Source organism: Diabrotica undecimpunctata, chromosome 9 (assembly GCF_040954645.1).
Source record: "Diabrotica undecimpunctata isolate CICGRU chromosome 9, icDiaUnde3, whole genome shotgun sequence".
Classification (NCBI taxonomy): Eukaryota; Metazoa; Arthropoda; class Insecta; order Coleoptera; family Chrysomelidae; genus Diabrotica; species Diabrotica undecimpunctata.
The window spans coordinates 95,201,232-95,224,075 of NC_092811.1; positions in this window are offsets into that span (position 1 = coordinate 95,201,232).

Sequence of the window (22,844 nt, forward strand, 5' to 3'; positions counted from 1 at the left end):
TTCCATTGACTTTGAGATAAGCCTATTTAGATTATCCAACGCAGAGTCTGTAAATTTACTAGGTTGGTATACATATTGACGATAGCTTAAAGAATTATCTTTTAGCACTTCGTCTCTGATGTATAACCGATAAGCCCATCTTCTTTTCTATTAAAAAGATGTGGTATTAATATGCCGGGATATCTGTAATCTCCTTGCAAAATTCTCTTAATGAATTCCTTTTAGCTTTCTGAATTTCTGTATTGTATAACGTTAGCTTATACCTGTAGGCATCCCAAGCATGGTTACTTTAGGCTTTATTAACTAGGCTTCGGACTTCCAAACTCATCCTCTTTAAGCCGTTGTTCCACCAGACTGTATTACTGCTCGTACTTTTTCTTGTTGTTTCTGGACAGTTTTCCTGGTAAGCCGCCATAAAAGCTTCGCTTACCGTTTTTGCCTCCGAATCTATAACCTCTGTGCCATTAAACAAGATCATACTTTCCCCGAGATTTTTACTGAGGGACTTCCTATATCCTACCAAGTTTGTATCTCTAGGATTTCTGTATTTAATTTCCGATGAAAAAATATCAAGGTTAAATCGTATATGTCTGTGATCCGAACATGAGGGTTCGTCAGACAGAACCCAATTTGTTAATATATCACTTGCTTGTACAGAGTGTTAAATCCAACACTTCTTTACGTATCTTAGTGACAAAAGTTGGCTTGTTTTCTATATTCGATATAACCAAACCTTCAGATAAGATGAAATTCAAAATAGACTCACCCCTTGCATTGATGTTTGTGCTGCCTCATATGGTGTGGTGTGCGTTGGCATCATATCCTATAATGAGCTGTAATCCTTTTCCTAGACAATATGCAACTATGTCGCTTATAATGCTTGGTGGCAGATACTTAGTTCGCCAAATATAAATAGTGCTATAATTGACTTTTTCAAAAATTGCAGATTATATTATCTTATATAATAAATACTGTAAAAAAAATATTATAATATTGTCCATAAAAATGAAATAAAATAGTGTAATAGATTGTAGTAATGTGTGATGTAAAAAACTACAGAGTTAACTGTAATGTGCCTTACTGTATTTAACTTGAACGATTTAGAATAGTCGCTTTTGTATCCGTGTCAGTGGCCGTATCTGCCGAGACACGTTAATTTCAATAATAAACAAAAATTAGTCACAAAAAAACACATCCATACAATAAAATACGTTAATATAAAAGTCATCACAATTGAAATAAAACTTTCTGACAGATAAATTTATCAGCAGTATTTACTACCCTTCTTAAAACTTCTTGTATTCTTCTTAACTAATTTATTTTTATGTTTTTGTTTTACAATACGTATTTCCTTGCAGTCAGTTTCATGCACTATAACCATTTCCTTATCCGCCCCTGGCGGCTACTTACTGCAATATCCATTTGCAGATGCTGCAATTTCAGTTAATGACTCATATTCGAAGCTTATATGGTGGAATGAAGACGAAGTTATGACCAATTTAAAAATTGCTAAACTTTTCTGGAAAATATACGTCTGTGATGTTTAACCACCCTAGAGGATACTATTGCAAGGTATATTTTAGGATTATAGTTTTATTATTTTCATTTTATCAATGTAGGGGTTAGTGTAAAATATTTTTCTCGTGGAATACAGTAAAATATATTACGAGTATTTATTTTATTGGATTTGGACTGATCATTGAGATCTTGCTATTCTTTGCAAATTTGTGCATGATGTTATTCTGCCGTAGGATATGGTCGAAAAATTTCATTAAATATCATTTTTTTACTGATTTTATATCTACAAGGGTTTTATATAATATTTAGTGTAATATGCCAGTTATTATTAATTTATATTTGTACTATTTGTCGATGGTCATTATTAGAAGGTTATGTCAGCTCCCGCATTTTCTTTTGTTGTTGGTTCAGCTGGAGTGGAAGAGAAGCTCTGAACTTAATCGAGATTGTTAGTATTTTCAGAATTGTACTGGCTTGAAGACTTTTCATCAACAACAAGCAGATCCTATGACTGATAGAGGAGGTACCTGCAAATATGTAAGATATGTATCCATAACTGTCAATAACTTTCAAGATATTAGCAAATAAATACCTGTGGAGTATAGTAGGATAAAATATAAAGCATCAGCTATAAATATTACTACTAAGTCAAAGCTGAAGAAAATTATCTTCTTATCAGATTTGACATAAAGTTGCAATTCGATTGAGGCAACACTGAACGACGTGAGGCAAGATACACGTATCCACTGGTCGCGTGCCTGTTTGGTTTGCGATGTTAATCAACAAATTTTAAAAAGTCGCATCCCTCATTTGTCTCCCTAGATTACGTGCGCTTTGTTGCATGAGCTTCTAGCATGCATCTAGGTGTAATTGCATTCAGGTGACTTTATTCTTTGCAAGTAGTCACAGCAGCAGCATATTATATATTTAGTAATCGCTTTGAATCGTAAAAAGAAAAGAAGCGTATGGTGTAAAAGCTATATGTTGGTAGTCAAAGAGACAATAAGTTCTATATAAAATTAATTGCAGACGATTAAGATTTAAGCAGATTGCAGACAGTTAAGAAATTACGAGTCAATAACACCGCGTGTGAGGATGCTAGTTACATTAAAATATTTGAGCTACCCGGGCTTCCGAGGTCTCAGTCTCCCGAACCCTCAGACACTACTTCACTGATCACCAATCAATGCTTTAGTGTTACTGGGAACAGAGGATGGTTAATTTATACTGTCTATGGTGACGTGGTTTGGGTGGAGATTGGCGTGGGGGTTAGCGTGGGGCTTTGTGCGGAGGTTGACGCGAACATTTTTGACAGTAGGATTTAATTGGCGGGTGGAGCAGACGATATTCCGATGTCAAAGATAACTATATGCGGTCATCTCTTTTATTGAGATAATTTGGCACTTTTTAAATTTCTATGGCTTCTCAGATAACTCTTGTTACTAGAAGTGGATGGAGGCTATGGTTCTGGAGTTTTTAAAATCAATTTTGTGACCTGTGCGACGATTGTGTTGATTTTAAGCTAAAATTAAATTGGAATTGCGAACAGAAATGAAATGTTCATATATCATATTTTAAATTCTACATTTGTTTGGCCTATATAGGATTGGAGACAGTCTGCACAAGGAGTTTCATAAACTTCGTGTGGTTCACTTGGAATATTGTCTTTGATTGATTAAACAAGGGATGAAAGTTTTTGTTGGGGGTAAATACTGTCTGTATTCTTCTTCATTTAAGCATTTGGTCGATTTTTTCAGTGACACCTTTGATGTAAGGAAGGCTTTCGTATGATGAGGATCTGAATCTTTAGGTTGATATTGAGTGGGAGATTGATGTCTGTGGATGCTCCTATTGATGTGATTCTCGCGGTAACTGTTTTGGATGAATGCTTGTTTTAAACTAAAGAGCTTAGCGGGTCTACTTGCATCATCGCAAAGGCGTATTGTTCTGGAGAGAACGTTAATGACTGTGTAATTTGTGAAGGTGGACGATGAGAGTTGGCATGTAAGTAACGATTGGTATGGGAGGGTTTTCGATAAACAAAGTGATGAAAACCTTGAGACTAGTTTTTCTTTATAATATCGTTGAAAAGCGGTAGAAATGAATTAGTTTCCACCTCCATTGTGAACTGGATACTAGAATGTTTACCATTCAGATGGATTTAAAAAGACACTAAATGAAAATCGACGTGGTTCAACCCAGAAGACTGTTAAGATTAATATTAATTTTTGTAATAGTATTAATCTTAGCTGTCGGTTTAATTAAACTAACAGCGGAAATTTTTTTTCTTAACATATATATATATATATATATATATATATATATATATATATATATATATATATATATTTATAATATATAATATTTTAATATATATATATATATATATATATATATATATATATATATATATATATAATATACATATATATATATATATATATATATATATATATATATATATATATATATATATATATATATATATATATATATATATAATTATTTTTAATTACAAAAACATTTTTTTTTTTGGAAAGGCCAAACTATTGTTTGGCCTTTCCAAATAATATATATAATAATATATATATATATATATATATATATATATATATATAATTATTTTTAATTACAAAAACATTTTTTTTTTTGGAAAGGCCAAACTATTGTTTAAACTGAAATGATTTGTCAATGTAGCTGCAGAGTATGTGGTGGATTCGTCGTTGTTGGTACTGGAAAGAAGTGTACTGGTACATATAGTAATACCATCAGTCCCACTGGATAGAGCACTGCAAGTAATAATAGTTTTATTACAGTTGTTATATGTACGTGTATGGGACGGCAAAAGCCCAAGACTAATTGCTATCTCAAATAACGTATTGTTTATTATGTGCTTTACAGCTGTTTGTGCCGTTGAGTTTATATTTTGCAGTTCATTAGCCATGTTTTTTCCAGATGTTAAACGATCATCTCTTCGACATGCGTTTTTTAATATGGTATAGTACGCTTCCTCTTCTCGGTCTGAGTGGGATTAATTCTTTCGCTTTCTTTTCTGGAAAATGAAATCCAGACGATTTTTTTCACGTTTATTAGATGAATCTAACGCATCATTGTATCCTGCTCTATTGTCTCCTGCTTTAATTTTTTGACTTAGTTCAGCTTCCTGTTTGTCGTTCTTTAATTAACAAATAACCAAAAATATACATTATACAATTAAACAGTAATATATACCAATAATTTAAAATTACGTTATTTTAGTACCACGTACAGAAGATGAGTGGTGACCGATAGCATGAGATTTTGAAGTCTCTTAGATGCAAAACCCAAATAACAGTGGCAGTTTGTTTTTCAACTACAAAGGGAGTTTCTACTCATTCTTTTGATGGCCATTGCTGATGCTAATTATAATTTCGTGTATGGAAATATTGGATGACAAGGCAGGAATATATTTTAAGTTATAATAGTTATTATAATAGGCCCGCCACCCACCATATAACATATACTACTTATTAGGAAACATCCCTATCAAAAGTCACAAGGGGTATACCGACAAAAGGACGCGGAAAAAAGGACGCATAAAAAAGGACGCGGAAAAAAGGACGCGCGAAAAAAGGACGCGTGGAAAAAAGGACGCATGGAAAAAAGGACGCATATTATTAATGAAATACTATAAATAGTTTATTTTAATTGACAATAGCAATTACCCCCGTTTATCCCCTATATATAATTACAGAAAATGATTCTACCTAACCTAAAATCGGTTACGGTAAAAGTAAAAAGTGAAAAATATTTATATGAAAAAAACTTGCCTTCACACTTTATCCAGGGTTAGGACTGGCAGCAGAAGCTGGAGTGTTTACAAGTTTTTTTTTATTTTTTTTTAATTTTTTGCTTTTTTTGGAATTTTTTTGTCATTTTATTTTTTTTGTTTTCTTTTTGATATTAATTTTTTTTTGTATTTTTTTTTATGTTTGCAACTGAAAATTGTGAGCAATGCCTCTCAAATATTCTAAAGTTGGCCTGTCAGCATAATCGGCAACAATAGCCCTTATCCTGTTTGCTGTATCTTGATATTTTCTTTTGCGTGGAGGTACATTGCCCGAAATGTACTGCTCTATTTTCAAAACATTTAAATCATATTCTTTTTTTAGAGAATTAATAAATTTCCAAATATTCGGATGTGCACTATTGAGAAGAGAAGAAAAGCTGTTGTGCCATCCTTCGACAGCATTATTAGTTCGAGGTATATCTTGGTCTGCCAAATCGTAACAATTCCATACATTTGCTGGAAAAAAGGGTTGTCTTCGATTTCCTCTTCTAGCTAATCTCCCTATCCAAGTGTCTTCAAAGTAATTAATCAGCGGCACTAGTAGTTCTTCATTTTGTGTATAAAAATCGCTATTGAGCAACTCCTCGTACACTCTGAGTACATGGTTGTCTGGAACAAACGCAAGAGCTGTCAATTGTCTTAGGTGAAGGGCGAAGTCAGGATTCTCAATATATCTACGTTGCAATCCGGCACTTTGAATATGGCGCCACATACACTGCGAGAAATGAAAAAACCATCCGCGGATTCTCACATTTGGGAACTCAGTTTGTGCAGCATTCATTGCCGCTCTTTCAAAGTCCATCATTATTGTTAGAGGGTGCAAGGCCGGATTCAACACCTTTAGTTGCTGAAAAACACGTGTGTAAGTCTCTTGTGTTTTGTTCGTTAGAAGTGCAAATACAGTCGGGATTACATTACTGTATTGCACTCCATGAATTGTGTATATTTAAGAAAACAATGGTGGTGCTGAGTTAAATGTTCCATCGGCATACCAATGATCGCATTGTTCCATAAATCTTAAATTTCTTTGTGTTGAAAATAACAAAATACGTTATTCTTCTGGCCCGCTATCAAATAATAGAAATAGCTCACCGCCTGTAGTTGTTTTATATTCTTCAGGAAGCACAAGTTCTTCTAAATTTCTCGGATTTGCGGGCGTACCTCCTAGCTCGTTCCGAACTCTTTGCACAGTTTTTTTTTAACGACGACACTGATGGAAGTTGTGCCATAGCAGCTAAGGAAAGTCCTTGAGAAATTTCACTTACTACACCTTGGGTGGAGTGTTCCAGTTGTTGTGCAACTTCTTTCATCCGGTTACAAGCTTCTTTTGCTTCAATCTTTGCCGTGTCTGCAACGTGATTATGTTCTGTGGATTTTGTAATTTAATCCACAACGGTATGCACTCTTCAAGATATTTTAGTCCTAAGCCTCGATAAAATGTGAGGGCAAGTTTTTTTCATATAATTATTTTTCACTTTTTACTCTTACCGTAACCGATTTTAGGTTAGGTAGAATCATTTTCTGTAATAACATATGGGGATAAAAAGGGGGTAATGGCTAATGTCAATTAAAATAAACTATTTATAGTAATTCGTTAATAATATGCGTCCTTTTTTCCACGCGTCCTTTTTTCGCGCGTCCTTTTTTCGCGCGTCCTTTTTTCCGCGTCCTTTGGTCTCGCGTCCTGTTTTCCGCGTCCTTTTGTCGTAGATTCGTCACAAGGGGATTGAAGGAATTCTCATTTAAGTTGGAGCTGGTTTTCTTTTTCTTTCTTTCACCAAGAATTGGTTTTATATTGTTTACAAGAACTGGAATTAAGTTGGAGTTTTTTAAGTGTCTGCGCATGTAAGAAACCGTTTAGGGATACACCCTGAATTTAATACTTTATTAATTTAATAATAAACTAAGTAGTAGAAATAAATGACATACTAATTCGTGTTTGTTTATTGTTTATTGTAATTTTGTTTTTCATAATAATCTAAGTATTTAATTTCTAAATTATTCATCTTTCACCATCATATCGCTGTCTTTTTATGGCCATTTCTATTGTATAGGAAAAAGCGGCTGAATTTTTTAAATTGGGTCACTGTATATAGAAAAAGAAAAATAAAAACGAGTTCAAGCAATTAATGTTAAACGTGTGTAAAGAACCAGCTGAAAGACTACACCTTCTATTATTCCCCTGTTTTTTATTATATATACATAAGGCCACATTGTCCAAACTAACAAAGTTATTGAAAAAATCCTGTAGTTTTCAATCCAACGTACGTCACTGCTAAATAGCACGTAATGAAAAGTCAGTCAAGAAAAACACCTGACTGTTTCGTTCCTACTCACATTTTCTTCACCTATTATTTTCAATTCTCTTTTCGCATTTATTCTAAAAAGTTTTTGTATAATTTATGTGTCATTAACTCCAATTCTCGCTTTTGTACCGCATTTCTTTTTGCGTTTCAATTTAACGGGCGTGCGATATTAATGCTAGAAAAAGGATGGCGTGGCGAGTGAGGGGCTCCAGTAGGCGCCCTTTCAAGCATAATTAATTTTTGAATTAGATCGCTGCCAATTGGATCTCGCCAGCTGTGATGGTCTAATTATTGTGATTGTTCCAATTATTCGCCGCAAAAAATAAATTAACTACAGGTGAAACCAATATTTGAAATAATAGGCGACTACTGGGTGTTTTAACACGACGGTTCGCGCTATCCAAGAAGTACATGATTTACCATGTGTAATCATTTAAATCGCGATAAAATAGTCTTAAATAAATTTTAACACTTTCAGTCCACAATTGAAAATTAATGTAGAAAAGTTTTATTTTCCGATGCAACAACAAAAATTGTATAATTTTTATATGAAAAAGTGGAATAGTAGGCAGTACTGTAGACTAGTGCTTAGCTTTATACTATGTGTTTTGTATTTTAAAAATTTAAATAATATATCGTCGCCGTGGATGTGAAGAGAGCTAACCAACAAAAGTCAGTTTCGAGATAATGAGCATTTTAGATTACCATGTCCAGGAAAAAATACATTTTAGCTTATAACATTGCTGCTCATTGAACTATTCCTAAAATATTTTTAGGATTTAACAAACAAATTGTTACCTACTTTGTACTGAACCAAACACTAATAAAACATTGATTTATATGAGGGTAGAAGGGTTTCGTTCACTTAGCTCCATTTACCACTAGATAACTTTTCACGAGTAATATCCGGTTTTTTTGTTGTGTGAAAAGATCTAAGTCTACAAAATTAAATAATACAAGGAGATATTATGCTTAAAATGTTTAATTTTGGATACAAAAATAACACAAAAGTATAATAAATTTAATTTAGTTTCTAGTCTTTAACATTGAATATTATTTAACAGTGAATATACAGAAATCTTATTATTTTATCGCTACTTGGATTCCGAATTGTCTGCAGCGATTCTCTCTATTGGTTTTAAAAGTCGGAGGTAGTAATCATGGTAGGTGGCTGGGATAGTACTTGACCTACAAAGATCTTGTAGATATTTTAGTTTCTTAGGCTCTATTCCTAAAGCAGAAGGATAAAGTTTCGGAACCTCACTGAAAACATTGTTGTCAACTCGAGTGTTTAACGAATGCACAATTGTTTGAAGTCTACCTGACTAAGTTGTGTTTTATAGAAGATTATATCAAGGTGTTCTTTTCTATATTGCAGCCATTTGATATTTAGCCACTACATAACATCGCCATCGACTGTCTTTGTTTTGTTAATAATTAATTTTTCGCTGTAAGTTTTAAAATCTATAAAATGACTGTAATCTAATTCCTTAACGACGTGTAGAGGGTGATTTACTTTGGCTGTTCTTGCCACTGTGTACCAGCCGTCAGGCACATATATATTTATTTTTCGTCCCCTACTTTCAATCGCAGAATGAACGCTGTCACATTCCATTTTGGAATGTTCGGATTCCATGAATTTTTGATTAATAATTTGCAAATTATCAAAAGAAGACAAAGCTTTTATAAACATTGCAGATAAAATGGAATTTCTATTTTGACCTATTACAGTATCAGAATAAAATGTTACTTCACTCACTTCAGATGGTAGCTCAGAAAGCATGTTCCATAAGCATGTAGCTACTTCTGATGATCCTTTTGTATCATTCAAAGCATGCCACATGTAGTTAATAGCAACAGTAGTTTTGAGATTATACACCGTAAAATTATAGGTATTTAGTTTCCGTTTATAATATAATTGACCCACTTCTAATTGGGAAGTCAGTAAAAGCTTTTTCATATCCATAGTGAAGGTGCTGAAAATATTATCAATTTTAGCACGATCTTTGTCAATTTTCTTATGCTCTCTAGCCTTCTTCGTTCGAAGTTGATGTAAATTGTATTCATCTTGATGTTTTTCTTTTCCGTCTTCGGTTTTTTTTTGTGAATTGCGTGCAAAAGCTACATTGGTCTTTTTTTGGTTTATGGAAACCATAGTTAAATTCGGTGCTAAATATATGTTAATAATAATAAAACGACACTGAATCATCTTCCTGATACTCTTCGCAGCATTTTAAATAATTCTGGTAAAGCCGTTTTTCAGATATACCAGAAGGTAAGTATTTCCTTTTGGTTGAACTTCGACAATAGTGAGAATCAATCACCGGTAGTGATTTAATGTGATTACGTACTACCTCCTTTTGATTATCTGGAATTTTATTATTTTATTATTACTATTTGTGATAAATACGACATTGTACGTTTTTAATTTGATTAAACTTTTCTTTGCAACAAGATTTTACACTCAAATCAATGTACCCAATCAGAAATATTATTATCATCTGTAGATCGTACACGTACACCCACTTGTCTTAAACCTAAGCTCAATTACATAAAAATTGTATATCAATATAAATGAACAGCAATAAAATTATCTACTACTAACTACTAACTACTCGCAGACAAAGAAGCTTTCAAATAAAATAAATTTAATAATTGTTACAATCGAGTACCATGAGATTTTGCTTTAACAGCAAACCCCAGCTAACGATAAGGTGACTAATCGACTGTCGTAATAACTTATCTGTCTGTTGTTATTTGCACACTAAGCTCAAGCGTCTGATAGCTCTGTTCACCACTGACAATATTTTCAGTACCCGGTGGTGGTAAGTGGCATAGATCACTTCACTTTAAAAAATAAGGATTGTGAATTCACTTAGCGTCCTTTCACACTTTAGAATATAAACCATTTGAAACAACATATTCACTTAGATCTCTTCACTACATTATAAAATCTTTCTTTCTGATTCCGATGCTGCAGTTAGCTCATTTTTAACAAAATGTGGGTTAGCTCTCTTCACATCCACGACGACGATATTTAAAATTGTAGCATTTTCGTTTTACTCCGTATATAATAAAACACCGAAAAAGATTCTTAATCTCTGAAATTGAGAACGTAACTATTTTCGAGTCTGTTTACAATAAGCATATTGCTCTTTCGATTGACCTCGATTCCGCCTATTAGACATTTACGTAGAAAAAAAAAACAGAAATCTTTCCGTTTATGTTTATACCGATTTTTGGAGGATGAAGTCACTCCTCGATGGACCGGCCACAAAAGCAGTTGATTTCATTGTGAAGCCATGAAGAATTTTGTCATTGGAAATTTGTTAGTGTAGCAGTAATAGAAAACAGCTTGAGGTCTGAAAGGGGAAACATCGTTCTCGGAAAGTTTTAAAAACGGGCAAATTTTCATTTAATTCCATGAGTTTTAATAAACAAAAGTGATTTAAGCTCAAAATGCTATGTGGCAGTCTTTGTACAGGAGAGTAAATACCAGTTTGTTGCTATATTCCGTGTCAAGGGATTTTGATAAAAGCGTTTTTGAGGGCTAAGTGGGCCTACATGGCTTTAAGTGAAAAATAGACAGCAGAGTTTTAAATAATCCATATTGTTATCATTCAGGATAACCTGATGTCCAGTTTGATGTTTAATAACTTTCAAGATTTGTGCAGCTTCCATTCTGTGTCTTATTTGGGTCGGATCTAGATCGTTTGAAGTTTGTAAAACAGTATTTTTTGTATTCAAATCTAAGATAACAAACTTTTTTAATCCTTTTAAAAGAAATAATTAGCCGTGAAGTGATTGGTTTTGTTCAATTTTTCTAAATAAAAGTTTATCTTTAATATACTAAGATTTTCTTTTATTTCAGTATAAAGGCTTATAAATAAATATAATGTTGATGGATCAGCTAATTGTCATATTTTAGTTTTCTTTTAAATTAAATTAACTTTTGATAATAAATTAATAATTCGGAATAGTGTAGTAGTAGTAGTTTTATTTCGACATATGACAGTCAGTACATCTTTTCTGTTATTTGGTACATAACCATAGTTTAAACGTCTGTTGTTAGAAGATTTAATGTAACATTTGTTAATAAACATAGTTTTAATTCTATTTTGTTAGAAGGTCCAATTTAATGTAAGGTTTGTTGATAAATTTAGATATTTTAATTTGTAATAACTGTTTATGTGAAATAAAAATAAACATGTAAAAGGTAAGTTAAAAAATTATTTCCTTTAAAAAGATATTCACCCTTGAAATTTTTTAGGAAAGAAAATCCTTTCTTTCCAAATAACAAGAGGATTTTTTTAAACGGTGTCCTATTTAAAATAGTTTAGGAATCTTCTTGTATAGTATTACCCAGGACATCTCTGTAAGTATTTTTTGATTTCTTTCTTCTAGTTAGTCCTCCCAGTCCTCCTCAAATAAAGGAATCCTTATCCACTACTTACCTCTCCAACAAAAACACAAGTAGCCGTTCGCAAACGTTACAATTTATTTGCTTACCATAAATCCAAGCCCAGTGATTGTTCACTGCTCCCTTTCAACCCCCTCAACCCACCTATAAGCAAATTATAATTAAATCCACAAGGAAAATAAATTCCTGTAGCTGGCTGCATACCATATATCACAAAAAGAGGTATAATCTTTGTATGTAGGTATATTTAAAACCCTTAAAAGGGCTACATCAAAAAACACAAACGTTTTCGGAATAATAATTCCATCATCAGGTTAAAAAGCAGGTTAACATGCCTGATCCACCAAAATATTAGGGTACAACCTTTTACAAAAAAATGAAGTTAGCAAAAAATGTACATGTTGTTTAAAAGTGAGTGATGTTTAATACTTTATTAGATTTAACTTTAGGCAATACATAACCATGCCTCACGTGAGTTCCAGGGTCCGGAGAGTAAACCTCTTCAAACGGACATCATCTGGTAACTGTTACCAGCTGATATCTACATACAAAGATTAAAGCTCTTTTTCAAATTATAATTGATAAAAAATAAATAAAGTAATTTATTATTTAGTTATTGTTTACATTTTAAACAAATTTAATAAATTATTATGTTTGCTCCTAACGCTATCTGTTAACGTAGTAACAAAGCATATGTCATTTACCTATGACAAACCTGTCAAATTTAGACCGAATATTAATAATAAAATATAAATAAATATCATTCTGATAGTAAATTTAATTATTACATAAATTAATAATATATTTAAAAATAATAATAATAAATAATTATTTTTCAACGAGAATTATTATAACAATTTAAACAGATGATTCAATGTTGTTATTAATCGGATGACATGTATGACTTTTAGTTAGACGGAGTAGTGAATCGATGTTATGTAAGATTCGCTATTCTATGACGCTATCCGTGAAGACGCCATCTTGTGCAGAAATACCGAAAGCTGAAAGTATTTTAATTTTAATTTCTTTATAAGAAAAGACTCTAAAACTCTTAAAGAAGATATCATCTTTTCTATTCGTCTACGAGAATTGGACAAATAGTTTAAATAACTGCTGAGGAAGAAATGGACAGAATACCTACAAACACACAATGTGAACAAGTAAATACAATATCATTTCACTTAGAATCGACATATCGACATATCGACAATCGACTTATGTCAAATGTTGAAACATGAAAAATTATCAGGTCCACGTAATATCCTACCCGAACTACTAAAATGGGGAGAATATACCGGAAGAGATCAGTTTCATCAACCATAGATAAAAAAAGCTGAAGACATAAACATATTATGTGACAACTACCGAGCAATAAAGCAGTTAGGCATTATCTCGAGAGTTTATGTAAAGTTAATAAAAACGAGAATAGATGAAGAATACAGAAACAGGCTGGCTTCAAAGCAGGTAGATGGATCCATTACTGTAATTCATTATTTATTGATCAGTGTGTTAGTGTTGCCGAGAGGGGGCATTTGGGCCTGTAGGACCCATCGCCGGCTCTGCGGACTTCTTCCTGTCCTCGGAATTAGACCGGGTGTTGACCATCTTTGCTTGTCACTAATAAAATGGTTTAATACTTCTACTGGTATAAAATAACGGTTACCGTGACAAGTATCTGTTATAGGTAACAGTTCCAAGGAGCAGTTACAAAATAACAGATCAAAAATGGAAAACAGAACAGGTAAAATAGTCTAAGTATTCCTTGACTTACGGAAGGAATAACTTAGTAAACAAGAAAAATAAAATGGTATAAAAGTACAATGCAAAAAAAATGTTTCTAAGTGTTTCTTGACTTACGGAAGAAACAACTTAGAATGAAAAGTAAAATACACAAGATAAAAGAATAGAAAAGTGCAGAAATATTCCTAAGTGTTTCTTGTCTTACGGAAGAAACAACTTAGGACAGAAATACAGATAAATGAAATATGTAAATATGAAACAAGGTATGGAAATATTTCTAAGTGTTTCTTGACTTACGGAAGAAACAACTTAGAGTGAAAACAAACAAGAGAATCAAATATGGAAAAATAAGAATACAAATACTTATAAGTGTTTCTTGACTCACGGAAGAAACGACTTACAAATACGAAAAATCAAATACAGAAAAGATGTGGAAATATTGCTAAGTGTTTCTTGACTTACGGAAGAAACAACTTAGCATAAAATAGAAAATGAAAGAGACAAATGTATTAAGTATTTTCTTAACTTAAGGAAGAAAATATCTTAGATAAAATATCGGAAATAATAATGCAACAATGATTATGAAAATATTTCTAAGTGTTCTTTTGACTTACCGGAAAAGAACGGCTTAGACGCACAATTAAAATAACAAGTCAAATATTCAGAGAAATATTTTTAAGAGTTCTTTGACTTACCGGAAAGAACTACTTAGACAAAGTACAAATCAAAATATAAAATAGAAAAAGCAAGATAAATATTTCTAAGTGTTCTTAACTTACGGAAGAACAACTTAGACACAAAATACAAGAAAAATAAACAATCAAAGCAAATGTAGATCAATATATTATTCTAACCTGAAAAGGTCTGAATATACAATAATGCTAAAATAAAATGGTATATAAAAAAATCAGAAATAAAACAATAACTTAGTAGGAACAATAATAGCACCGACTAGGTCTACAGTAGAAGAGGCAAGCTCGACTAACCGATGAGAGAAAATCTACCTGCTTTTATGTAAAACAAATCCTTTGTTTTACGTAGCGAAAGTGGAATTTCCCTGCATCGAATCAATTAGAAATTTGGATTTGGCCAACCTTGGAATTCCCAAGTATTTTAACCGATATCCAAATTCCTTGATGCGTCGAGGACATTAGTGTCTGGGGGCTCGGAAGAACTAATTGTTAGTTCCAACAAAATATACCATCTATATACGCCATCAATATTTACTTCTAAATTTTCCTCTAGTTTCATGACCGTTATCAACCATTAGATATCATGTTTGCTACCATATTCGCTATCGTGACTTTATTGCGGTCGATTTTACGTAACATTTTCTTTGATTTTCAGTCATGAAGTTCTGCTTCTAATAACAATGTTTACCTTGGATATTTCCCTGAATGATCAGATGCAAAAGTTTATCTCATAATATGACAGAATTATTATATGCTTATTCCTAGGCGAATTAATACCTCTATGGAAGGTTGTCACTCCATCTTTTACGCGGTCGTCCGATACTTCTTTTACCGATTGGTGACTTTACTCTTGTTATTTTGAAGACACGTATCTCCCCCATTCTGCTTATATGGTTATTCTATTCTTTTTTTTTTATTTAATGTCTATTCTTTTATACACTGTGCGTTACATTTTCTTCTAATGTATTCAGTTTCGATTTCTAAGCGTATTTCCTGTAATTCTTCTTAGTACTCTGCGGTTTCCAGTAACCTTTGTGTTATGGCTGTGTCGGGTCTTATTTCTGACGCATAGGTCATTATTGATTTTATACTGGCTTTATATATTCTTGATTTCATCTCAGTTTTATTGTGTATGTTTCGTCATTTGGTGTCATTAAGGCATGTTGTCAGTCTAGTTGCTTTTTGTACTTGATTTCTCACTTCGTTGTCCAGGTCTCCATAGCTGGACAGTGTAATTTCAAGGTATTTTATTTCCATTACTTGTTCACTACTGGTGCCAGAAATTTCTATTTTATATCTGGTTGGTTCTTTGCTGATTACCATTGATTTAGTTTTCTAAGATGAGATCGTCATAATAAATTCTTTTGTTCTGTCGCTCTTATGTTAAATCTGTGGACCAGTTTTTGCAGACTTCTTAGGCTATTAATATTGCGTCGTCTGCGTAAGGGAGTATTTTTACTACATTGTTCTCCATTCTGTATTATCTTCTCTTGTTAACGCTTTTTAGGATTATATTCATGATTTACTTGAAAAGCATACTGCTCAATGATCCCTATGTTTTTTTCCGCTGCAAATTTCTGTAGCTTTTGTAAGTTGTCCATCTATTCTTCTAGTCCATGTAGTCTAACTTCTATTTTGTTATTTTGGTACATGTTTTCAATAGTTTTTATAATTTACGATAGATTACATTTTACAGTTATTAATTTAACCCGCTGTTACAAGCGTTATGAGGGAATACCTCACCATATTTATTTATAACCAATAAAATTGTCTTGGTTAATACGATAACCTTGAGCACCGAGGAATGCCTTTATCATCATTCATGAGAGGGGATGACAAAGTTGTAGAATATTTCAAGCGGTCAGTATGCTCTGATACTTGAAAGAAGTGACATCCCTCTTCAGGTGAGAGTATTCCTCACTGCGCGTGCAATCACGGTGAAATCACATTTGTGTTATCTCAAAGAAACTTTTAGGTTTTTGTTTAATATTTGGGTAAGTTTAATTAAAATATTATTGTTTAGGTTAAGTTAGAAACCATAGGCGCTCATACCCATGGACAAGGGGGGCCGTGGCCCCCCTAGCTTTTCGGGAAAGAACAATTATATTATACAATTATAACAAATTATATTATATATTTATACGTATTATACCTACATATATAGACAAACAGACAAACATTTTGACAAAAATACACGTCTGCCCCCCCCTACAAATTTCTATATGGGCGCTCTTGTTAGGAACCCTTTGTTAATTTTAATTTGCATTTTTAGTAAAATAGATTCACGTAAAGAACGTCAATTACTTCAGTGGCTTGCTGAAATTGAAAATGAAGAAAACAGCGAAAGTTTGGAAAACCTCGATGATAGTGAAGGAAGTAAAATTGATGAGGTAGAGACACAAAATTATAATACGGATAGTGAAATGTCGGTAAGTTCTGAAGACGAGGGGAACTATAATATCCCTTGCCTCCCCGTTAGTGTATCACGCAGTCCTACGTATTTAGGTATGAAGCTTATTCAAATACTTGATTATGGACTTGTTACAATAAAGTTGTTTAATTTTAGGTAAAGATAATTAAACCGTTTGGAATGTCCACCACAAAAATCGTTATTCTAAAACTCTAGTTAGGAATATCCTTACCAAAAAACGTGGAGTAAAAGGTTCCGCAAAAAAAAGAAAATTCCATCTGAGTGTTGAAGTTTATATTTTCCAGATGATATTGTTGAAAAAATTGTTATATATACAAACAAATATATTTCCAAAATTCGACAAAACATATCCCGTCCAAGAGACGCAACGGACACAAATTTAGACGAAATTAAAGCACTTTTTGGACTACTTTACTTCGCTGGGACCTGGAAAAGTGCTCATGTAAGTGTGGATGACTTATGGGCTGCAGATGGGCCAGTAATATTCAGAATAACAATGGGGAAAAATCGGTTTCGTCTTCTGCTAAGGGCACTCAGATTTCATGATTTTAGCGACAGAGAAGAGCGTAGGAAAACGGACAAACTGAAACAGACAAAATGCTGCAAGCCAAATTGTAGAAGACCAATTTGTAAGGAACACACAAAAACTTTTGTGTAATTCCTGTTGGAAAATAGAGGAGGAAGAATGTGAGTAGATGAATTTATTATTTTTAGATTTGTGCAATATTTTTAAAACTTTTCATTTGTGAAATGATTATTTCTTTTGTATATTATCATATTATTTTTGCTTTATGTATTTGACATTTTTATACTTTTGATCTATATTATTTTATGACTTTTGTTTTGTTAGATTTTGTTAGAGACTTTCTATGATATGTGAGTATAACCCATTTTAGTTTTATATATGTTTAAATTCATTCTTCCTCGAAATAAGTCGAATTGATGTGGGTGAGGGCGACGCTCATACGCGTGCAACCACGTCACAATAGAAGACGCGTGTAACGGCGGGTTAAGATAGATTACATTTTTGAGTCTTACTTTGTCAAATGCTTTCTTTAAGTCAATCAGACACAGAAATGCTCGTCTATTATACACTAATGATTTTTCTTTTGTTTGCTTTATGACGAATATGGCTTTTGTACATAATCTTTCACTACGAAAACTCTGTTGTTCATCGGCTAAACTTATCCTTTGATCTATTAGTTCTTGTACAATTTTAGTTTTAAGTTTGAGGGTAGTATTTAACAAGACTATACCTCTGTAGTTTTCTGGCTGTCTATTATCTCCTTTTTTAAATGATAGAATTAGTTCCTTCGTTCTCCATTCTTCCGATATTTTATTGTGTTTTATAATTTTATTAATTAATTAATGTTGTTAATTGTTCTGTCATTGCTGCTCTACAATATTTTAGTAATTCGTTTGGAATCCCGTCTTTACCTATTGCTTATCTGTTCTCTAGCTTTTCAAGTATTTTACGAACTCCCTGTATATTTATATTTAGTTCTTTATTTGTGGTATTTTCAGGTGTTTCCGTTTCTAGCGTCGTTTGTTCTTCCTCTGCATAGAGTTTTTTTGGGTAGTCAATCTATGTATCCTTTTCTATTTGTTTTGGTACTATTAGTTCCTTTACCTTTATTCTTTGACCTCTTATAAAGCGCCATATTTCCTTTTGCAGACCATAAAAATCATGTTCCATTTTTTTCAAAAAGCATTCCTAGTGATCATTTTTTATTTTTCTGACATGTTCTTCGTTTCTTATTGTTTTGTAATTATGGTATGCCGTTCTTGTGTTTTGGTTGATATATTTCAGATAAGCTTCTTTTTTTTTCTTTACATTTTTCCTTCACTTTGGTACAAAATCATAGAATTCTTCGCCTTGGGAACGATTTTTGAAGTTATACTTCTATACGCGCGCTCCACGTTAGAAATTTGTATGGGAGTGAATCTGTGAAATCATTACATATGTAAGATAATGAGTAAGAGAGAGACAGAAGATATATTTTCTCTCTCTTCCTCTCTCGAATATAAAAATGTTCCTTTTGTATTTATATATAATTTTATTAATTTAATATTATATATATATATATATATATATATATATATATATATATATATATATATATATATATTATATAAAGATATATATACATATAATATTATATATATAATAAAATATATGTTTTGTATTATTTATTAAATGTTCATAATTATATTAGTCTTTTGTATTTCAAAATAATAATCTCAATAAATCACTGTATGACCCAGAACTGTCAATTTTAAAATACGCTTGTGTCATGTCCTCGGTAGTATAGTAGTCAGTATCCCCGCCTGTCACGCGGCAGACCGGGGTTCGATTACCAGACGGGGAGGACTTTTTTATTAATATTATTACATGGTAAATTAAACATATATGCGTAAGTAGAAAAGTTATGGATATTATTGTCATTTTTAAATACTTATGAATATTGCATTTTAATTTGTATTGTATTATTATATTGAATTATGTTGCACTGTATTGTAGTGTATTTTTTTATGTATATTATTGTCATTTTTAAATACTTATGAATATGGCATTTTAATTTGTATTGTATTATTATATTAATAACAAAATAAACAATGAATTTTACTGCAGAGTATGCGTAAAAAAATTTTGCATTCAACTCCTTTCATACATATATGAAAATAAAAATATATATTTTCATCAAAATATTGATTCAATCCTTCATTTACTATACTCCTATTACAGGTCAAAAGTTGTTTATTAATTGTTAGTAAGTTGTTATTAATTCTGTTTCTCTTTCTGCTATGTCTTACCTATAGCATTACATATGTAATGATCGGGCAGATTGACTCCCAAATAAATTTGTAACGGCGAATGCGTGTATAGAAGTGCAACTTCCACCGGCAGTCCCACTGGACTGCCACGCCCGTTTTTTTTTTTAATTTATATTTCTTTTACCAAGAACTTACTTGGCCAAGGCTAAGATATTAAACTTAATATTTGCCCATCTTTTTTCGACTCTATTACTTTCTGTAAGCCTTCATCTGTATGAGTCATCCTGTAAGCTTTCGACTTTTATCTTTGTGAATTATTCGGGTGTTTTGTTATCACATATTTTTCACAATTTTGTTTTCATTCGAATTTTGCACAATATCAATTTATGATTGCTTTATCAATTTTGATAGTTCGTTTATGCTGTAAAGGCATGTCAAAAATTTTGCGTTTTCATTTCTGATATTTTCATTATATCGCTCTTTTATTCCTGGAACTATATCATTGCCAACACGGGCATTAAACTCACCCACAATCATTATATATTCATAATTTGGGGTCTCGTTCATTACAGTCTGAAAGTGTTTGTAGAAGTTTTCCCCTGTGGTGTTATCTCTGTTGTTCTCTGTGCATAGATTGCTATAACATTCAGAGGTTTGACATCCAGTTCAGTATTCTTATTAGTCGTCTGTATATCCACATCTCAAATGCTTCCAAGCATTTAAGCAAAGCCTCACTTAGAGTCCACGCTTCCACTCCACACAGTAGCACTGGAAAGATATAGCAATATGTCATTCTTAATACTGCAAAGTACGTTCTTCGTTTTTACAAATATGCTTCGTCGTAGCTTCGTTCGTTCTATTGGATAATTCGGTTCTAATGAAATGTAAAAGTTTTAAAATGTTATAAGGCAAAAGACGTAGGTACAACATTTCCTAGGATTATTAAGGCCTGTTCATAAAATATATATTATTTTATATTTTTCTACTATATAATTGGCACAACAATAAAGTATACTTCAGTAGTTGTTTTATTTGTTTTTAATTTTATAAATTTTTCTTTCCAAGATTTTCTTTTATTAAAAGAAAACGTAATAAATATAAACTGATTTATATTTTAAAATAAACTTAAACAACCATTTTCTTTTCAATTTTACTTTAAATCCATCTACAAAAAGTAACTTTTCATTCTGTTTCGACTATAAGAATAGAATTTTCATTACAAAGTTTTAACTGCGTTTTCTGCGAGCAGCATCCGAGCATTTTGTCAAAGTATAAGAAACTTTTCATATTCTTTTCCTCCACGGCGTGATTTGCTAGCGACAAAGTTGTTCTTAATCTATCATTTCCGCCGAAAAACTTCGGTACACGATTGTGGAAAAGGTAACAAATAAAAAATATTAGTAAATCGTTTTTCGTTTTGGATTTTTACTAACTAGAACAAAATAAACTGTCAATTTAAATAAAAGTTGCTACATTTTCATTACTTTTTCGCACATAGGTATAATTTAATACAATGCAAAATGCAGATTGTGCATTTTATATAAATAAATGAAAAATAAAATTAATGCAAAAATAGAATTTCAGTAGTTTTAGAAAATATCTCTTCGTTATTTTTAAAGCTATTAAAAAATAACGAAGTGAAATAACATATTATTTAAGTGCTGTTTACTAGTGCCTTAAAAATTGAAGGTATTTATAGTATGTTTAGTATCCCAATAAATAAAAATTTGGTATCAATAAGCCTACAGTGAGTTTCCAAAACCTTTTTAGTCAACAATTAGAATCCTTCTGTTAACACAGTGAAATTTTACTTTGAATAATCATTATACACTCGCGATCATAAAATCCGGGTCACCTTAAAAATTTCAAGTTTCTTGAATATTTTTGCATCTGGTGCAGTAATAACCTTTTTTTTAAGCTAATGTATTTTTTATTTGTCATCAGTGTTTGTTTTGAAAGAAAAAAAAACTGTTTTTTGTTGTTTTTATTGAAAAAGCAGAAAACAAACCAAATTGTTGAAACAGACATACGAAAGAAAAAATGAAAAATACAGAAGGTGGTAAAACATCAGTGGAATTTCAATGACTAATATCGTGTATTGACTCCCCTTGCTCTAATAACCTCTTGCAGACAACGGGGCATATTCTCAATTTTTCTCCGGATTACATGTTGTGGTATGTTATTCCACTCTCTCACTAACAGATCCTTAAGCTCCTGTACGTTGTTAGGAGGAGGTGTATGGGTTTGAATACGTTTTTTCAAATTGTCCCAGAGATGTTTGATGGGATTCAGGTCCGGAGACCTAGCTGGTCAGGGTAACCTCGTAATTCTAACCTCGTCGAAGTATTGCATACTGATCCTGGCAAGGTGCGGTTTTTTTTCAATCCCAATTAACCGTATCAAACTGTACTTTATAATTGATGCTATTATTAAACAAGAAAAAGGTGAATAGAGAGAATAAACAGTTTTTATTGATTTCCCGAAAATCTATTTTTTGGATTTCCTTCTTCGAACTGGTGATTCATTTCTATATAAGTGGTTGTCTAATCATGTCATGTAAATAAAATTTTAATAATTATTGTTTATCGTAATTATTGTTTATCATAAAAAAGCAAGTTAGATATTGGAAAAGAAAGATTCATTACATCAACCCAATATGATAAATTATTTTTAGGTAGATACATGTATAGGATTATAAAATATATAATTTGAAATCTTACTTTAAGGTAGGTAATTGCTAATTTTTCTTTTGGGCTTAGGCTATCTCGCATTGATGTATCCTGTTTTCGTATGACATCTTCTATTTCACATAATAAAAAATTAAAAGAAGACACTGACATCCTGTGATATTCAAAAAACTTGTCAGGATATTCTTTTAATTTGTTGTGTAAAAGAAAAAATTTTCCCTCTGTCTATCTAGGATCTAGAACAGGGTGAATCTACCATTTCCGTTGTTTTTTAACCCTACGTCGACGGCACAATGCCAATATTAAAGCAACTTTTTGTTGAAATGATAGATTATCCATACTATATTATTGTATTATCGGTGTGAATTTATTTTACTTATTTATTTATTTATTTATTTATTTATTTATTTGATCTGCTATATACACGGACAAGATAACACTGATTG